Source organism: Bos indicus, chromosome X (genome assembly GCF_029378745.1).
Source record: "Bos indicus isolate NIAB-ARS_2022 breed Sahiwal x Tharparkar chromosome X, NIAB-ARS_B.indTharparkar_mat_pri_1.0, whole genome shotgun sequence".
Classification (NCBI taxonomy): Eukaryota; Metazoa; Chordata; class Mammalia; order Artiodactyla; family Bovidae; genus Bos; species Bos indicus.
Window position 1 is genome coordinate 27421067 of NC_091789.1, and position 18310 is coordinate 27439376.

Genomic DNA, 18310 nt, shown 5'->3' on the forward strand with positions numbered 1-18310 from the left:
ACAACTAGAACATCAATAAATTACAGTTAATAATAGTACTAGGAACTTATGGGTGACTAATATCCAGCTTATTAAAATGAATGCTTTAATATAAAATAGTTGGCTGTTTAAAAATGACAAAGGGGATACTCATAAGAATAATATAGAAGTAACAGCTTCCATGCCTTCTGCTTTTTTTTGCTTTTAGAATAGTTAAAAAACCCAGTCGTTTAGCCCTGCAGTCTCTTTTCTGTCTCCTAGAACTACATATGATAGACATATAGGACAATGGCAAACTAAAGGGAATTTCTAGCTTCTAGGAAGTAAATATATAAATAAATAAACAAACGTGTTAAGAAAACTCCAGTACTATTTATGGCAATTGGAATGAAAAACAAAATTGATGTTCTTCCCAAAATATATGAATGCAAATATTGTGAGACAGATTTGTAATCGCCTCATAGTTTTCCCAAATGTTGCACCATACTTAATCTTGGCTTTGCAAAGATATAACTGGAACCATAGAACTATGCTGACATATTGTGTCTCCCTCCTTCAAGGCAAATAAACAACTGCAGCAGAAATTTCATCAAGCTCCTGGATATCCTTAATTTCAAAGGCATTTTAGTCAAATACTTCTAAACAAAAATGATTAGAACACCAATAAAACTGGGCCCTAGTTAGTAGTCTTTCAATATCATTGTTTTCCTCATTTATTCTGCCTTGTCTTGCTGCTATTTAAAATCAAACAAACCTTCATTTTGGTATCCAGGTATCAGTAGATTATTTGGTGTGTTTTCATTTCAAAAGTGTGTTTATATTCTGGCAGTTGGAAAAAATGGTGAATTTAGCATTTCTCTGAGTGGAATCTAAGAAAGTTCTTGCTGTTTAGTCACTAGGTCCTTTCTGACTATTTGCAACCCCATGGACTGCAGCACCCCAGGCTCCTCTGTCCTCCACTATCTCCCCAAGTTTACTCAAATTCGTGTCCATTGAATCAGTGATACTATCTAACCATTTCATCCTCTGCCACCCACTTCTCCTTTTGCCTTCAATCTTTCCAAGCATCAGGGTCTTTTCCAATGAATCAGCTCTTCGTATCAGGTGGCCAAAGTATTAGAGCTTCAGCTTCAGCATCAGTCTTTCCAATGAATATTCAGGGTTGATTTCCTTTAGGGTTGACTGGTTTGATCTTCTTGCTGTCCAAGGGACTCTCAGTAGTCCTCTCCAGCACCACAATTAAAAAGCATCAATTCTTCGGTGCTCCGCCTTCTTTATAATCCAACTCTTACTGTATGTGACTACTGGAAAACCATAGCTTTGACTATAAGGACTTTGGTTGACAAAGTGATGTCTCTGCTTTTTAATAGGCTGTCTAGGTTTGTCGTAGCTTTCCTTCCAAGGAGCCAGAGTCTTTTAATTTCATGGATTCAGTCACCATCTGCAGTGATTTTGGAGCCCCCAAAATAAAGTCTATCACTGTTTCCATTATGTCCCCATCTATTTGCCATGAAGGAGTGGGACTAGATGCCATGGTCTTAATTTTTTGAATGTTGAGTTTTAAGCCAGCTTTTTCACTCTCCTCTTTTACTTTCATCAGGAGGCTCTTTAGTTCCTCTTTGCTTTCTGCCATTAGAGTGGTATCATCTGCATATCTGAAGTTGTTGCTGTTTCTCCTGGTTATCCTGAGTCCAGCTTGTGATTCATCCAGCCTGGCATTTCGCATGATATACTCTGTATGTAAGTTAAATAAGCAGGGTGAAAATATACAGCCTTGTGGTACTCCTTTCCCAGTTTTGAGCCAGTCAGTTTTCCATGTCCAGTTCTAGAAAGTTCTATTAAAGGATGTTAATAATCTGAGAAGAGATTTTTGTAATCAACTAAGTTCAGAAGACCCTTGATTCTATAAAGCTAAACATTTTTTTAACTTTAGAGTTTCTCAGCAAATTCCATGTGAAAAATTAATTCTGACTTACAAGAGAAAAGGGATAGAGCATGTAGTATTTCTTGAACTCATTTGACAGTGAAAACTTTTTTTTTTTTTCCTTTTGGATCACATACACTTCGAGAAGTCTTGTACTACTTGTGTAACTTTTCAAATTTTATAGAATTTTGGAGCTGAAAGGAAGCTTTCAAATCATAATCTAATCCATACCACAGTAGCTGCTACTGAGTCCCTCTTCTAAGCCATGTTGCCTACAAACATTATTTCATTTTGTTCTCTGAATGGTACTACAGAGATTATTCTTCTTTAAAAAATGAGGTTCATGGAAGTTAATTTGCCCTAGGTCACACATTAGTAAGTGACAGTCAAGATTTGACTCCAGGTCTTTGAGATCTTCCTTAGACTTCACACTCCTTTGTCCATAGAGGGATGAAAGCACTTTTAATTTTGAAAGCTTAATTATTTTTCCCCAGAGATAAACACTTGGGTAAATGTTTGCAAGTATCAAATTATTAATACTTGACACTAGAATAAACCAATAAATGACATGAGAAACAGTTGACATCAGTTGCACATGAAGGGGTCTCTTAAATCAGCTGATTTTACCATTTGCCAAACATGGGCTTCTTTCATCATTTTGCTCTTTCAGCTTTCATACATGAGTTGATTCTGAACCTATCATGGTGTCTAAATGGTTCCTTACTAGAGACAGTTGCCTTTGCTGCTGTCCAGTGGAGCCAGGGAAAGCAGTACTGTTCATCCCTGGGCTTCTTCCACCATTAAAGATAAAAGAACTCTTACCTGACAGGGCACAGAGTTATTTGGAAGAGGTGTTATTATTCAGTCACTAAGTTGTGTCCAGCTCTTTGCAATCCCATGGACTGCAGCACGCCAGGCCCCCCGTCTTTCACTATCTCCTTGAGATTGCTCAAACTCTTGTCCATTGAGTAACTGATGCCATCCAACCATCTCATCCTCTGTCATCCCTTCTCCCCCGGCCTTCAATCTTTCCAGCATCAAGGGCTTTTCCAATGAGTCAGCTCTTCACACCAGGTGGCCATAGAATTGGAGCTTCAGCTTTATCATCAATCCTTCCAATGAATATTCAAGGTTGCTTTCCTTTAGGGTTGACTGGTCTGATCTCCTCGCTGTCCAAAGAACTCTCATCAGTCTTCTCCAGCAACGCACTTTGAAAGCATCAATTCTTAGGTGCTCAACCTTCTCTATGGTCCAACTTTCACATTTGTACATGACTGGAAAACCATAGCTTTGACTATATGGATCTTTGTCAGCAAAGCAATTTCTCTGCTTTTTAATATGCTGTCTAGGTTGGTCATAATTTCCTAGGAGCCAGAGTCTTTTAATTTCATGGCTGCAGTAACAATCAGCAGTGATTTTGGAACCCAAGAAAATAAAATCAGCCACACTTTCCACTTTTCCCCCATCTATTTGCCATGAAGTGACAGGACCCGATGTCATGATCTTAGTTTTTTGAATGTTGAGTTTAAGCCAGCTTTTTCACTCTCCTCTTTCATCCTCATCAAGAGGCTCTTTAGTTCTTCTTCACTTTCTGCCATTAGAGTGGAATTATCTGCGTATCTGAGGTTGTTGATATTTCCTCTGGCAATCTTTATTTTAAATCTTCATTTTCTAATTAATTAATTAATTTTAATTGAAGGATAATTACTTTACAACACTGTGATGGTTTTTGCCATACATTGATATGAATCAGCCACTGATGCACATGTGTGCCCCAATTCTGAATCCCGGCGATCTTGATTCCAGCTTCTGCTTCATCCAGTCCAAAATTTCACATGATGTACTCTGCATATAAGTTAAATAAGCAAGGTGACAATATACAGCCTTGATGCACTCCCTTCCTAATTTTGAATCAGTGCATTGTTCTATGTCCAGTTCTAATTGTTGCTTCTTGACCTGCATACAGATTTCTCTGGAGACAGGTAAGGTAGTCTGTTATTCCCATCTCTTGAAGAATTTTCCACAGTTTGTTGTGATCCACACAGTTGAAGGCTTTAGCATAGTCAGTGAAGCAAAAATAGATGCTTTTCTGGAATTCTTTTGCTTTATCTATGGTCCATTGGATATTGGCAGTTGATCTCTGGTTCCTCTGCCTTTTCTAAATCCAGTTTGAACATCTGTAAATTCTTGGTTCACATCCTGTTGAAGCCGAGCTTGAACGATTTTGAGCATTACCTTGCTACCATGTGAAATGAGTGCAACTGTATTACCAAAGAAGTTCTTGTACTGTTGTGAAGGTTCTAGTCTCCATGTCAGACTTCCCAACCTGGGGATCTGATAAAGGGACTTAAATCCCCAGGCAATCTGACTTTGAAGGACGGTGGGATTTGATTACAGAACTTCCACAGGACTGGCAGAAACAGAGACACTTGGAGGGCACAAACAAAGCCTTGTGTGCACCAGGACCCAGGGGAAAGGAGTAATGACCCCAAGACAGACTGAGCCAGACCTGCCTGTGAATATTTGTGGGTCTCTGCAGAGGAGTGGGCTGGCAGTGGCCTCCATGGGGACAGGGGCACTGGCAGCAACAGTCCTGAGAGTTTAAGTCTTTTTGTACCAGGCCACCTCAGTCAGGTCAAACAACTAACAAAGAGGGAGTACAGCCCCACCCATAAGAAGAAAATTGGATTAAAGATTTACTGAGCATGGCCCTGCCCACCAGAGCAAGACTCAGTTTTCTCCACAGCCAGTCCTTCTCATCAGGAAGCTTACAGAAGCCTCTTATCCTCATCCATCATGGGCAGACAGAAGAAGCAAGAACTATAATCCCACAGCCTCCAGAATGAAAACCACAATCACAGAAAGCTAACCAAAATGGTCTCATGGATCACAGCCTTGCATAAGTCAATGAAACTATGAGCCATGATGTGTAGGGCCACCCAAGATGGTCGTGTCATGGTAGAGAGTTCTGGCAAAATGTGGTCCACTGGAGAAGGGAATGGCAAACCGCTTCAGTATTCTTGCCCTAAGAACCCCATGAACAGTAGGAAAAGGCAAAACAGTATGATATTGGATGATGAGCCCCCCAGGTCAGTAGGTGTCCAATATGCTACTGGGGAAGAGCAGAGAAATAGCTCCAGAAAGACTGAAGAGGCTGGGCCAAAGTGGAAATGATACTCAGTTGTGGATTTGTCTGGTGGTGAAAATAAAGTCTCATGCTGTAAAGAACAATACTGTGTAGGAACCTAGAATGTTAGGTCCATTAATCAAGGTAAATTGGACATGGTCAAACAGGAGATGGCAAGAGTGAACATAGACATTTTAGGAAATCAGTGAACTAAAATGTATGGGAATGGGTGAACTGAATTCAGATGACCAATAATATATCTACTACTGTAGGCTACTGTTTTTTGAAAACCTAGAGTGTCCACTGTTAATGTATTCATGTCTGAGTACTCTAGGCACTGGCTGATCTTTCATATGATGTCACAGATTTTTTTTTTTTCTGGAGTAGTAACAAAAAAGAGTATGCTATTTTGAAGGGTTTTTATAATATGGATTTCTAATGCATACCTGTTCATTTGGCTCCCTAGGACTGCATATATTCTCTAGAATATAATTTTTCTAAGTCACATATGCTGATATATGAGCAGCTGTTCTGTTTATTCTCTAACTTAAAGATGTCTCATCTTTCTCACTGACTGGCAAAGATGAGGGTCCAGAAACAAGCTCTACTGCCCTCAGACAACTAGAGATAATAAAGACCATGAAACAAAAAATGAAAGTTAATAGCCAAACAATCTTCTGTGAGAATTACTCCCATGGGCTGTACAAGTTCCATAACACCAAACAAAATTTTGTCAGAAAGACAGAAAGTTGATGAGAATCCTTCCATTTTTACATGCTCAATTCTATCTGGGAAACTAGAATACTGTCCCTAGCTAGCAAAACATTTGTTTTTTTTTAAATTTTGCAAAAATGTTTACAATTTTCCCACAATACATTTATAAGTATTCTTTTTCTTTAGAAATGTAAATTTAAAACCTTCCTTCAAAATTGATCTTGTTTCAGTGCCTCCTCTTATTTTCAAGATTCCTTTTGGATAATTACAAATGTGGGTTGCACTCAGGGGCATAAAACAAGGGAGAAAAGACATAATAGGAAGAGATGAGTGATGGTGTGACTGTACCCCAATTACTACATCAAAAATAAAATGTATCCTTTTCTGAGGCTCAAAGGGTGAGTCAGAGGAAAGCAGAACATCTGCATAAGCCAGTGTCATGTATCTCTGATTGACTACCTTTTTTCGGTTCAAGATTGGAGCTTCTGTTTCCCCAATCTGACTCAAATTGAGTAATGTCTACCCACGGAAGGTCTACATGAGAAAACTGTCCTCAGTCACATGCCAGGGATCATGGTATAGGAAAATTTGTCATCACAGAGAATTTCTGCTTTATCTCTTACGTGCATAGGATTGTTGTTAAGTACAGGGTCTCATGGTTTAAAGGGACCTTAAAATCCTTACAGTTCGACCACTCCCAGTCAAAGCTTAAATCTTCATCAGATGAACACTCATTGCTTGAATACACCCAGTGATGAGGTGTATTCAACCCACCCCGTGGGTAGAAGCTTTAGTGAATCACCTAAGAAATTAATTACAGAATTTTTGAAATCTTTACTGTTCTGTCACTGTGAAAGAAACATAAAATGAAACCTATCAGGATTTTAAATAACGTGAAATTTGGAACCTGTTGGGCTTGGGTTGAAATTCTTGCTTCATTAAATAGTAGTTCTATGATTTAGGGAAGTTAACTTTTCTGGGAATTCATTGTCTTCTATGTAAAATGGTTATGGCAAACTCCATCTTTCTGGGTTTTATGAGGATTAACTATGATAATGTTACAAAACCCCTAAAATGGTAACTTTCTGACACAGAGAATCGTTATTCCCTTCTATTCATAAGTAGCAAAAACTTCTGCATATATAAAAAGCAAAGACTGAAAACTGTATATTCATTTCCTACTCATCTAAGGATGATGAATAGAAGGGTAATATTATTTGTCTGTTTTGCTTTTCAAAAATTATTTCATAAGCTAGAAACCAATATTTTAAAATAAATCCATGAGTGCTTATACCTCCTGGTATCCTTTAGCTACTGTTCTTTTCTAATCTCATTTATTATTAGTTTTTAAACATCAATTTCAACAACTTCTGTAGAGTGGTGTGTTATAAACACCATCTTTATTTTATGAGTCTTGCTTGCTTAGTCTAGAATCTCGTCTTCTGCACTCTAGACCCACAAAAAGTGGAAAATATTATTTCAACAAAGTTCCTCATTATGACCCTGGAGAGAATACTAAAAATATTTTAATCCTGAAGCCTGAATATTTATTTGGGAATAAATATTTATTCACTGAATATTTATTTGAGAAAATCAGAAAGAAAAGGGGGAAAAGGAGCCAAAGTTTATACAGTTTCTATTTGTACAGTGTTATTTGTAGCATTCTTTGTAACATGTGTAAAAAAAACAGTTAAAGTGCACTAATTTTATCATTTTATCTATAGAAAACATGTATTTTTAGAAACTTAATGACTTGAAGAACCAGCATTCTTCTATCCATACGATTATTTTGTCATAAGAGTGGCATATGTTGTTTTTAGAGAAAAGAAAGTCAGATCTGACAAGATGTGATGCAATTATATCTAAGATCATCTTAGTGTGATAAATTATGTAATTAATTCAATCTCAGTCATCCAGTAACTATTCCAACAGATACAGTGTTTAATACACTAGCTCAGCTGAGCTACTATTAATTGACTTTTCTCAGAAAATTCATTGCTAGAAATGAACTCTATCTGGACTTTATTTGTAGCTTCCTATGTAAAAATATTCTAATGTAAAAAATGTTCAAGGTATGACATCTAACCAATGTATTTTTCAGAGAGTAGAATTTGCTGGGCATTTTACTTCTAGTTATAGTTGGCGCTATTCTATAAAGTTTCATTTTTATTATCTTTATGGATGAAAGAATATCCAGGAAACCAAAACTGTAGGATCCAAGCACTCAGGGCAATGTGAAAAAATTACAAATGGACCATAGAATGATGATTCCTCTCATTTCTCTGCCTGTGTTTCAGATGTGAGTTTCCTGAGCCTTGATGGGAGAAGGGTCTCATTGATAGCCACCCTGATTTTCTCCTTGAGAATCTGTCCTATGTGACAAATGGTAGGGCATCCCTGTGTGGGACCTTGATCATCCGTTCCTACCCTTCCATGTACACTTAAAGAGAACTTCTGGTCAAAGTAGAGAAAATGCCATTTTTCAGTTTAAAATTTGGTGAATGATTGGACTTATGTTGATCAGTTGGCCAGTTACGTCTTGGAAACCCAAAGACCTGTGACATAGGTTGAATATCTCTAAGGTAGCACTAACACTTAAACTTTAAATATATTGACAAGAGCTTCTATTATGTTAATAAGTGTAAAAAGTAGGATTTTATAAAAGAAATTTCTAACAGAGTTTGGCTCTTTTGCTATAAAAGAAGTAGAACTTGGTAAGCACTGAAAATTATAAGAACTGGGTGATTAAATGGATGTTAACTCAAAAGGTAAACATTTTGGAATCTGTTTTCAGCTCATTATTAAATATTATTATGTAAAGTATTTCTAATTCATTAGAGAGTCTGCTTTTGTCGTTTATTAAGAGTAGTGGCAAGAACAGAGTGGCCTAGAGGGGAGGAATGTATTAAAAAGAAACAAATGGCATTTTAGCATAGGTTGCATACGATACATAAATTACACATAACTCTCAAGTAGATTTTTCTCTCGTTCAAATCATTACCTACTTCAAGTAATTACTTTTCCTAACCAAGCACTTTCCCTTCTTGTCCACTGACTATAAATTCTGTATTAAGCACATTTGCACTCAGAGGTTTTTTTCTGGAAAAAAACAAGCTTAATCCTCAGCCTTCCTCGAGAGAAGCATTGCATCTTATACCACATGGACATAAACTCTCCCAAATTTAAACCAACCTGGATCACTCCCACATCCTGTCTCCATCCCAACTGTTGATTTGGATACTGAAAACAAATTAGCATGCTTGTCTCTAGCTGTCCTAGGAATAAAAAACTGCCTTTCCTTTCAGACTCCAAGAACTATAAATTCAAGAAAATATGAATTTTAGTCAAGATAGCCAGGCTGCACATAATCTGCTTGACCATCAAGTTCAGTTCTTTTTAAGCCTTTATTGAATATCTATTATACATGAGGCTTTGAATAGCAAGGTTAAAGGTGTCCTCCAGGTTCTTTTAGTTTAGTAATAAGGCAGATGAGACTATGTTATAATAAATAGTATTCTAAGATGTATTGAATGGAAATGCCCTTGAACCACTGAAGGCATATTTTTAAACTTTACCAAATTTCTTGTTTTTATTAAACATTGTGAAATACTATAGTTCAAGGCAGTCATGATAGGCTTCCATGGCACATATTCAAGGAAATTAAGAAAATCAGAACATTGTCTTCCACCAAATGGCAAGGTCAACAACTTGTATGTCCTTCTGGAGATGACACAGTCCAAAACTTTGGTATTCCTCCAGAATACAGAGTCAAAATTTGCCATGTGCCAGGCATATTTGGAAAGGACATTAACAGGAAATGTTGTATAAAATAAGAAATTAAATCATTTGGAAGGGTCGGAAATTGAAATAACCAATATAACCAAAAGAAACAAAATGGAAGAAGACATCAAAATAGAATTTTTTCAGTGATGTCCAGAACATGAAAACCTCAAGCAGGGTGACAGAAAAAGGAAGACAAGCTCATGTTAGTTTCAGCAATGTGAACATTATATAGATGGGGTAGGGAGTTGACTTCTCAAGTGGAACCGAGTGAAATGTAATGACAACTGTCTTTTCTACCTAGTGTATATATGATTATCTAGTGATCAAGAAGCAACAACTCAACCCCCCCAACTTCTCAGAATGCAAGAGCTGCTGCCAATAGTACCCTGGATATAAGCGGGACTGGTTTTACATTATCACTTTTCCTTTTTTACTTATATACACAAATGTACTACAATATTTAAATGGGTCATTTGAAAAATATTTCAAAAGAGGATTCTCACTGAAATTACCAAGACTGAAAAGTGGATTCCTTTATATTTTTTGACCACTTAGTAAGTCAAAGCAGACTGTAGATTTCCTTCTTAGAGCCATTTCGCCTTGGGATTCCGACCTTGGCCCGACAGTGCTGCCTTCTAATTGCTGTTTATGGATGTCAAGAGACTTCACACTTCTTTTTGGTTTGCTTGGATTCTGTCTTCTAACATAATATTTAATTTGTACTTTTGCTCAGCCCATCACCCAAATACAATTCTTGAGGGTATATTGAAACTGAATTTGAACAGAGATTCTGTGAGAACTTGGGTACTCAGGATTTTGCCTCGGTTCCATTGCTTTACTGCATGAACAAAACTCACCCCACGCCCACTGGCTCCCTCTCCCACAAAAGAAGAAAGATAAAGGGAAAGCCTGAAGAGCAGCCGTCCCCAAGCATTTGGTGTTCAGCATCTTACACTGAAATCCTCCTTGGCTATTCAATTTACATGAGGTTTAATTTGTTTTTTGTTTTTTTGGCTTTAAAAAATTATTTGGGAAGAAAAAAACACATTTCCCTGCTGTTGCTGCTGTATTATTATTTGACTGATTTTCAATTTATTAGTCATTTATCTGGATTGGTGCCTGTCTATTTTCCCAAAGATTTAAAATGGAAAATGATTTCTTTTACCCACATTGCATCTTAGCTCAAAATTCTTTTTCCATATCTAAGAAGGTTCACAGATATTTTCTAGTTAATGCTTACAACATTCTTGTATGTTATAAAAAATACATTATAATTACATCATTTATAGTATAAGAAACAGATTAGAGCTCAATTGATTAAGGTTCTATTACTTGATAAGTTAAGAACAAGGAAAGAACAAAAATTTTTAAAAAAAAATTAAAATCCTGTATCTCAGTCTGGGGTGCTAAAATGTTCTCCATTAAGGGCTTCCGAGGTGGCTCAGTTGTAAAAAACCTGCTTGCCAATGCAGGACACACAGGAGACACAGGTTCGATCCCTGGGTTGGGAAGATCCCTTGGAGAAGGAAATGGCAACCCACTCCAGTATCCTTGCCTAGAAAATTCCATTGACCTAGGAGCCTGGTGGGCTACAGTCCATGGGTTTGTAAAGAGTTGGACATGACTGAGTGACTGAGCGTGCAAGCGTGTGCGTGCGCACACACACACACACACACACGACTGTCTAAGGCAGTAACATAATATAGTCATCATGGGTGAATAGAAAAAGAATGGTTTTGGAAATGCTGAAAGAAACTGGAAACTGGAACAAACTGCTACTGCCAGGGTAAAGAGCAGTTGTTAGGGTCACTGCCTATGGGATTAGCAAGTAAAAAGGAAGGACCACGTCCCTTGTCTCTCCTCCAGAATTATAGACTCTATCTAGATTCCCATCAGCAAAATCTCACAGGGATCCAGCTAGCAAAGGAGAAATGTGCTTTGCAGAGTCACAGAGAGTGTATAGAAGCTGTAGAAGGGTGTATTTTAACTTGAGAGCCCACTCTTTGGCTACTTAATATCCATATTCATCCTTCTACACATATTTAACATTTTATACAACAAAGCTCTATGCTTTCCATCCTTCCTCCAAATGAAGATTCATCTCCCTTTCCCCCACTGCAAAGCCCTGATGTCCAAAGGTATAATGCCCATCTCCAGCTATTAAATTTTAATTTAATTTAAATTTTACCTAAATAGTACATAATTTAAAGACTAATTTGTGAACTTACCTGCTAGAAACAATCCTTATAGAAAATAACAAGGAGAGAACAGGAAAGATGAAAAAAAGAAATTGTGGATGTGAAATTATATATATATATATATATATTTAGGGAGAGAGTAAAGGCATGGTAATTAACACTCCAATTTAGCCCTAAAACATACAGATATTGATGATAGTAGAAAATGATTAAAAATATTTTGTAAAACATTTTAAAAAGAAAAGGTTTATTTCTATTACGTCACAGCAGGTGAGGGGTTTAACTGCTGTGCTGGTTGGATTACAGAGGGATAAATGTATCCTTATTGAATATACACACACAAACATATATATATATATATATATATATATATATATATATATACACACACACATATATATACATGCATAAAATACATCTATAGCTATTGGGTTGGCCAAAAAGTTCATTTGGGTTTTCCCATAAGGCATTACAAAAATCCAAATCAACTTCTTGACTGACTCAGTACTACATATAACTACATATACACATATGTATGTAAACGTGTGTGTGTGTGTGTGTACACACACAAAGAAGGAAATAGACATAGCTGCTCAAGTATTTTTTCTTTCATGAGAGTATAAATAATAGTATAACTACCTTCTTCCACTACCCCTTTCATATTCACTTTAAGTCAGAACTCAGCTAGGCTTTGCTCTTAGGCTAATATGCTGTGCTGTTCTTAGTTGCTCAGTTGTGTCCAACTCTGTGCAACACTATGGACTTTAGCCAACCAGGCTCCTCTGTCCATGGGGATTCTCCAGGAAAGAATACTGGAGTGGGTTGCCATGCACTTCTCCAGGGGATCTTCCCAACTCAGGAACTGAACCAGGTCTACTGCATTGTAGGCACATTGTTTACGAGCTGAGCTACCAAGGAAGCCTTCTTAGGCTAATACAGTGACCCAAACCCCAAACTTTTATCTTTGAAGTCCTTGAATTTTTAGTCCTCCCCCACCACCCCCCTTTGCATTAGTTTTCCCTTAAGCTTTTCTATTGGTTATAAAAGTATTGGGGCAACATGGAAGGATTTAAGAAGGCAGTTCCAAACCTAATCCTTTCTACTTATAATGTATAATAGCAACCCAAACTATCCTTGGTAATCAGGTTTACTTTTCTGAGATGGGAAAACAATAGGTGGCAGGCAGCTTTCATTGGCATTTTGTTTAAAATTGTCATAGTTTACTAAACTACAACTGTTACTGATGCCAACCCTCCAGATCTCTTGGCCTGTTATGGCCACATGAGGCATTCTGGGCTTTATCGTGAAGAAGGGCAGAATGGAAAAGACCAGTAGGTAAATTAACTTACATGTTGTCCTGGGCAGCCTAGTGGAAAATGTGGATAAATCAACCGACTGATTTTGTTTAGACTTTTAAACTTAAAATTCCAAGTAATTGTAGCAATTTCCCAGCTTGCATTCAGCTTTCATTTGTGACAGTAAGAAACCAAGGCTATTGATTATAGGACAACAGGTAGATTTGACAATTCAATAATGGATCAATTTAGGGGAAGTACACAGATCTTCCACAAGTTAAATACCTTTGGCCCAGGCAAGCTCTCCGAACTCTCTTCTGTTTCCTTTTACAAGGGCTTCACACTTTACCTTGTGTTTCTCTTATCTTGTTTATTTCTGCTATACCTCATAACCCCTGGGTGTACTCTTCACTATTAGACTGGATGCAGAATGCAATTTAGCAGGTTCTGTTTTTTGTCCCCTTAAATATCCTTTTTCATTAAAGTGTTTTCCTGTTAATCATTATATGGGAAAAGACTGAGGCAAACAGAAATACCATTGCTTTATTCATTCAAGAAATTATTTTTGAACACCTATTTTGTGCTAGGAACTATGCAATTCACTAAGATGTTTTTAAAGGTATTGATTTTTTAAAAAAATTATTGAAGTATAGTTGATTTACAATGTTGTGTTAATTTCTGCTGTACAGCAAAGTGACTCAGTTATACACATAGCACTAAGATTTTAGCAGTGGAACTAAACAATTTCCGCCATCCTGGAGATTACAGTTTTAGGAAGTCATCTGATGGTTACTTTATAGATTTCAGGCATTTTCAGTAATTGCAGTCATTGTCTTCTTAATTTCTTGCTAGATTTCTCTGTTTTCTTTAAAAAAAAATTGTTTCCCATTCAATCTGACATTAAGAGAAAGTTTGAAATCAGAACCTCTTGCAAAACAACCTCTTGCAAAACTGCAAAATGCAGTTTATGTGGCATTGGATGCCAGACTTAGCTGCTTAGACTCTGGTCCAAAATAAATTCAGGCTCACATCATCATGATACTTGGTGATTATTTTCATAATCTCTGAGGATGTCCCTCTCTGCCACCTAAAGTTTACACTTATTATGTCCTTGCTTAAGAAAAGTGGCTTCCTCTCTGCCTTCATTTCTTGCATTTCTCTTAGTCACTCAGTCATGTCCGAATTTTTGTGACCCCATGGACTCACCAGACTCCTTTGTCCATGAAATTTCCCAGGCAAGAATATTGGAGTAAGTAGCCATTCTCTTCTTCAGGGGATCTTCCTGACCCAGGAATGGAACCCAGATTTCCTGCACTGCAGGCAGATTCTTTGCCATCTGAGCCACCAGGGAAGCCCCTTTGGGAAGTCTCTAAATCCAAGAAGTCTTATTCTCTTATCTGTTTCTGGTCTCTGCCTTAAGTGAATGATTTTACTAAAAAATATTAACAACCATATTTTAAGATTGGTTCTGTATTCAAGGAAATTGTGAATGTTTTTCACCTATTGTCGATTAATGAAACTTCATCCATGAATCTTATCCCTTATTGTCGTCATTCGTTAATAATCACTGAACTTGTTTTCTATCACGTATGATTTTAGATGGTTTTTATATATAATCCTCATAACAACCTTAGGAAAAAAGGCAGTATTATTTCTATTTCATAGAAAAGGGAATTGAAATCCAGAAAGGGTGAGTGGCTCAAGGCCACATGGAATCTGTGTGATCCTGGTGGATGGTGTATTTTTTCTCCAAGGTCGTGCTTCTAGCATCTCATAAGATAACTGGTAGCTGTAATAAACAGGTACCTTGTAAGATTTAATTGAGTATAAGAACAGTGTAAGTCAATAATACATGTGGTGGCCACGGAGGCAAATAGGCTTGATTAATGAAATTCAGTGTTTGTAATAAGCAAGGTGGACATTTGGTTTTGTTCTCTGTTGCATGTGCCATATCTGGAGTACTGCATGCAATTCTTAGTCCATATTTCATGAAGAATATTAAAGCTATAAATTATTCTGGAGGAAACCTTTAGATTTTGGAAACCATGTCAGATGAGAAACTACTGAAGGGACTGATTGTGTTTCACCTATAAAACTGGAAGTTTAGCTGTTTTGAGTCATTTTTAGGGATATCTTATAGAAAAGAGATTAAACTTCTCTACATTTACAGAGCGTAGAGCTATGTAGAGGAATATTTGAACTCACATGGATTTAGAATCTGATGATTAGAATTGTCCAAAAGAGAAATGGGCTACTGCAGCAGACTGGAAGTTGCCTGTTTCTTGCAGGATTCAACTGGTCGAGAAAACACTTTTGAGGAATGTTGAAGAAGAGATCCGGTATACAATTAGTCACATCCAAAGGAATGCATTCATATATGAAAAAATAAGGAAATGGCAACCCACTCCAGTATTCTTGCCTGGGAAATCCCATGGATAGAGGAGCCTGGATGGCTACAGTCCTTTGGGTTGCAAAGAGTCAGACACAACTTAATGACTTAACAGCAAGAACAAGCTAGTATATAGGTATGCAACAAATGTCACTGTTCAAGTCCACTATTTCTGAAAAGCAGATTCCATACCTTACCACTTATCATCTTTACTCATTACCTAAACCTTTCCTTAATGTTTGGCCAAACCTAGCCACTTCCTATGATCTTTTGTTGTTAATGTTCATCTCTAGGTACTTGCCTCTATAGCTCCCTTTTGCCTGGCAGCCTTTCCTGGTGCAATTGATGCCTATGGAAGTCTTGGGAAGATATTCAAGTTGAACCCAAATGCCATCCCTTCAACCAAGTCTTTAATTGAGCTTTTCAATCAACTGTGCTTCCTCAAAGCAGTGTAAGTACCACATTATCTTTTGTAGTTAATTTTTATTGGAGTATAGCTGCTTTATAAAGCAGAAATAGAGACACAGATGTAGAGAATCAATGTATGGATACCAAGGGGGAAACAGGAGTGGGAAGAATTAGGAGACTGGGATTGATTGCATATATATATATATATACACACATACATACACACATACACACACACACATATATGCTAAGTATAAAATAGGTAACTAACGAGAGCCTACTCTATAGCTCAGGGAACTTCATTCAATGCTGTTTAGTGATCACATTATCTTTTCAAGTCAGTCATCCATCCCATCAAATTGTCGTCTTCTCATGGAACCATTTTCAGTTTCCCTGGTGGCTGACAGTAAATAATCTGCCTGCCGTGCAGGAGACCTAGGTTCGATCCCTGGATCAGGAAGATCCCTTGGAGAAGGGCGTGGCAACCCACTTCAGTATTCTTGCCTGGAGAATTTCTTGGACAGATGAGCCTGGTAGGTACATTCCATGGAGTTGCCAAGAGTTGGACACTACTAAGCAATGAACACTTTCACTTTCATGGAACTATTATCTTAACCCATTTTTGTATTTGCCTTCTCCTGTTCCCATCTAGTAGCATATGGGTCATATATCCCCATACCAGGCAAAATCTACATGCTTCATATATGTCAGCTGAATTGAATGAAATGGAATTATAGGTATTTGTGTTAAAATGTTAAAGATAAGACAATATATAGACTTGACTCAGTGGTAACTAATCAGAAGTTCTTAGACTCTGAGCCTTATTTGGAATGAGTAGCAGATAGATATTTGGGGACTTTTCTTTAGAAAACCCATCTCAAGGTACATACATAAAGTTCCAGTAAAAGAACTGGAAAGTAAAGAGAAACAAGCTGGAGGTAATATAGGTTTTCATATCTAAAGTGCCCACATCTACAGACAAGGGCTTACTTCTTTTCACTTGGATTTATTTGCCAGTGACATGCATTTTTTTTTTTCTTGTTCATTTTGCCAGTTGGTGAATAATTACTGCTTCCATGCCCCATGCTAAATGAAAGTACCTCACAAAACAGGCTAAACTACTGTCTCCTAGATAACCACTAGTATTTATCAGTGAATTATGTTGGTGACAACTTCAGAATTTTAAGTGATTTATGTTTCCCCTCAAAATAAATCCCATTGTAATTCCAGGTAAATTACTGTAGAAGGTTTCAGTGGTAAACTCAAAATACTTTGATCATCTTTTCTTTAAATAATTTTTAATCAGTCAACATTATACAATCTTGCATGCTAATGAAAATGTCATAGATAGTAGTTGAGGAATCTTTATTTATCTGCATTTGATAAATATTTTTTAACTTACAGTTTTTGTTTGATATCAATGCTTTTGTTGTATCATCTGTTTTTTATATAAATTTACTTATTTTAATTGGAGGCTAATTACTTTACAATATTGTATTGGTTTTGCTATACATTGACATGAATCTGCCACAGGTTACCCATCCTGAACCCCCCTCCCACCTCCCACCCCATACCATCACTCTGGGTCATCCCAGTGCACCAGCCCCGAGCATCCTGTATCACGCATTGAACCGGGACTGGTGATTCGTTTCACATGTGATAATATACATGTTTCAATGCCATTCTCCCAAATCATCCCACCCTCGCCCTCTCCCACAGAGTCCAAAAGACTGTTCTATACATCAGTGTCTCTTTCACTGTCTCACATACAGGGTTATCATTATCATCTTTCTAAATTCCATATATATGCGTTAGTATACTGTATTGGTGTTTTTCTTTCTGGCTTACTTCATTCTGTATAATAGGCTCCAGTTTCATCCACCTCATTAGAACTGATTCAAGTATATTCTTTTTAATGGCTGAATAATACTCCATTGTGTATATGTACCAAAGCTTTCTTATCCATTCATCTGCTGATGGACATCTAGGTTGCTTCCGTGTCCTGGCTATTATAAACAGTGCTGCGATGAACATTGGGGTACACGTGTCTCTTTCAATTCTAGTTTCCTCAGTGTGTACGCCCAGCTGTGGGATTGCTGGGTCTTATGGCAGTTCTATTTCCAGATTTTTAAGGAATTTCCACACTGTTCTCCATAGTGGCTGTACTAGTTTACATTCCCGCCAAAATTGTAAGAGGGTTCCCTTTTATCCACACCCTTTCCAGCATTTATTGCTTGTAGACTTTTGGATAGCAGCCATTCTGACTGGCGTGAAATGGTACCTCATTGTGGTTTTGATTTGCATTTCTCTGATAATGAGTGATGTTGAGCATCTTTTCATGTTTGTTAGCCCTCTGTATGTCTTCTTTGGAGAAATGTCTGTTTAGCTCTTTGGCCCATTTTTTCATTGGGTTGTTTATTTTTCTGGAATTGAGCTGCAGGAGTTGCTTGCATATTTTTGAGATTAGCTGTTTGTCAGTTGCTTCATTTGCTA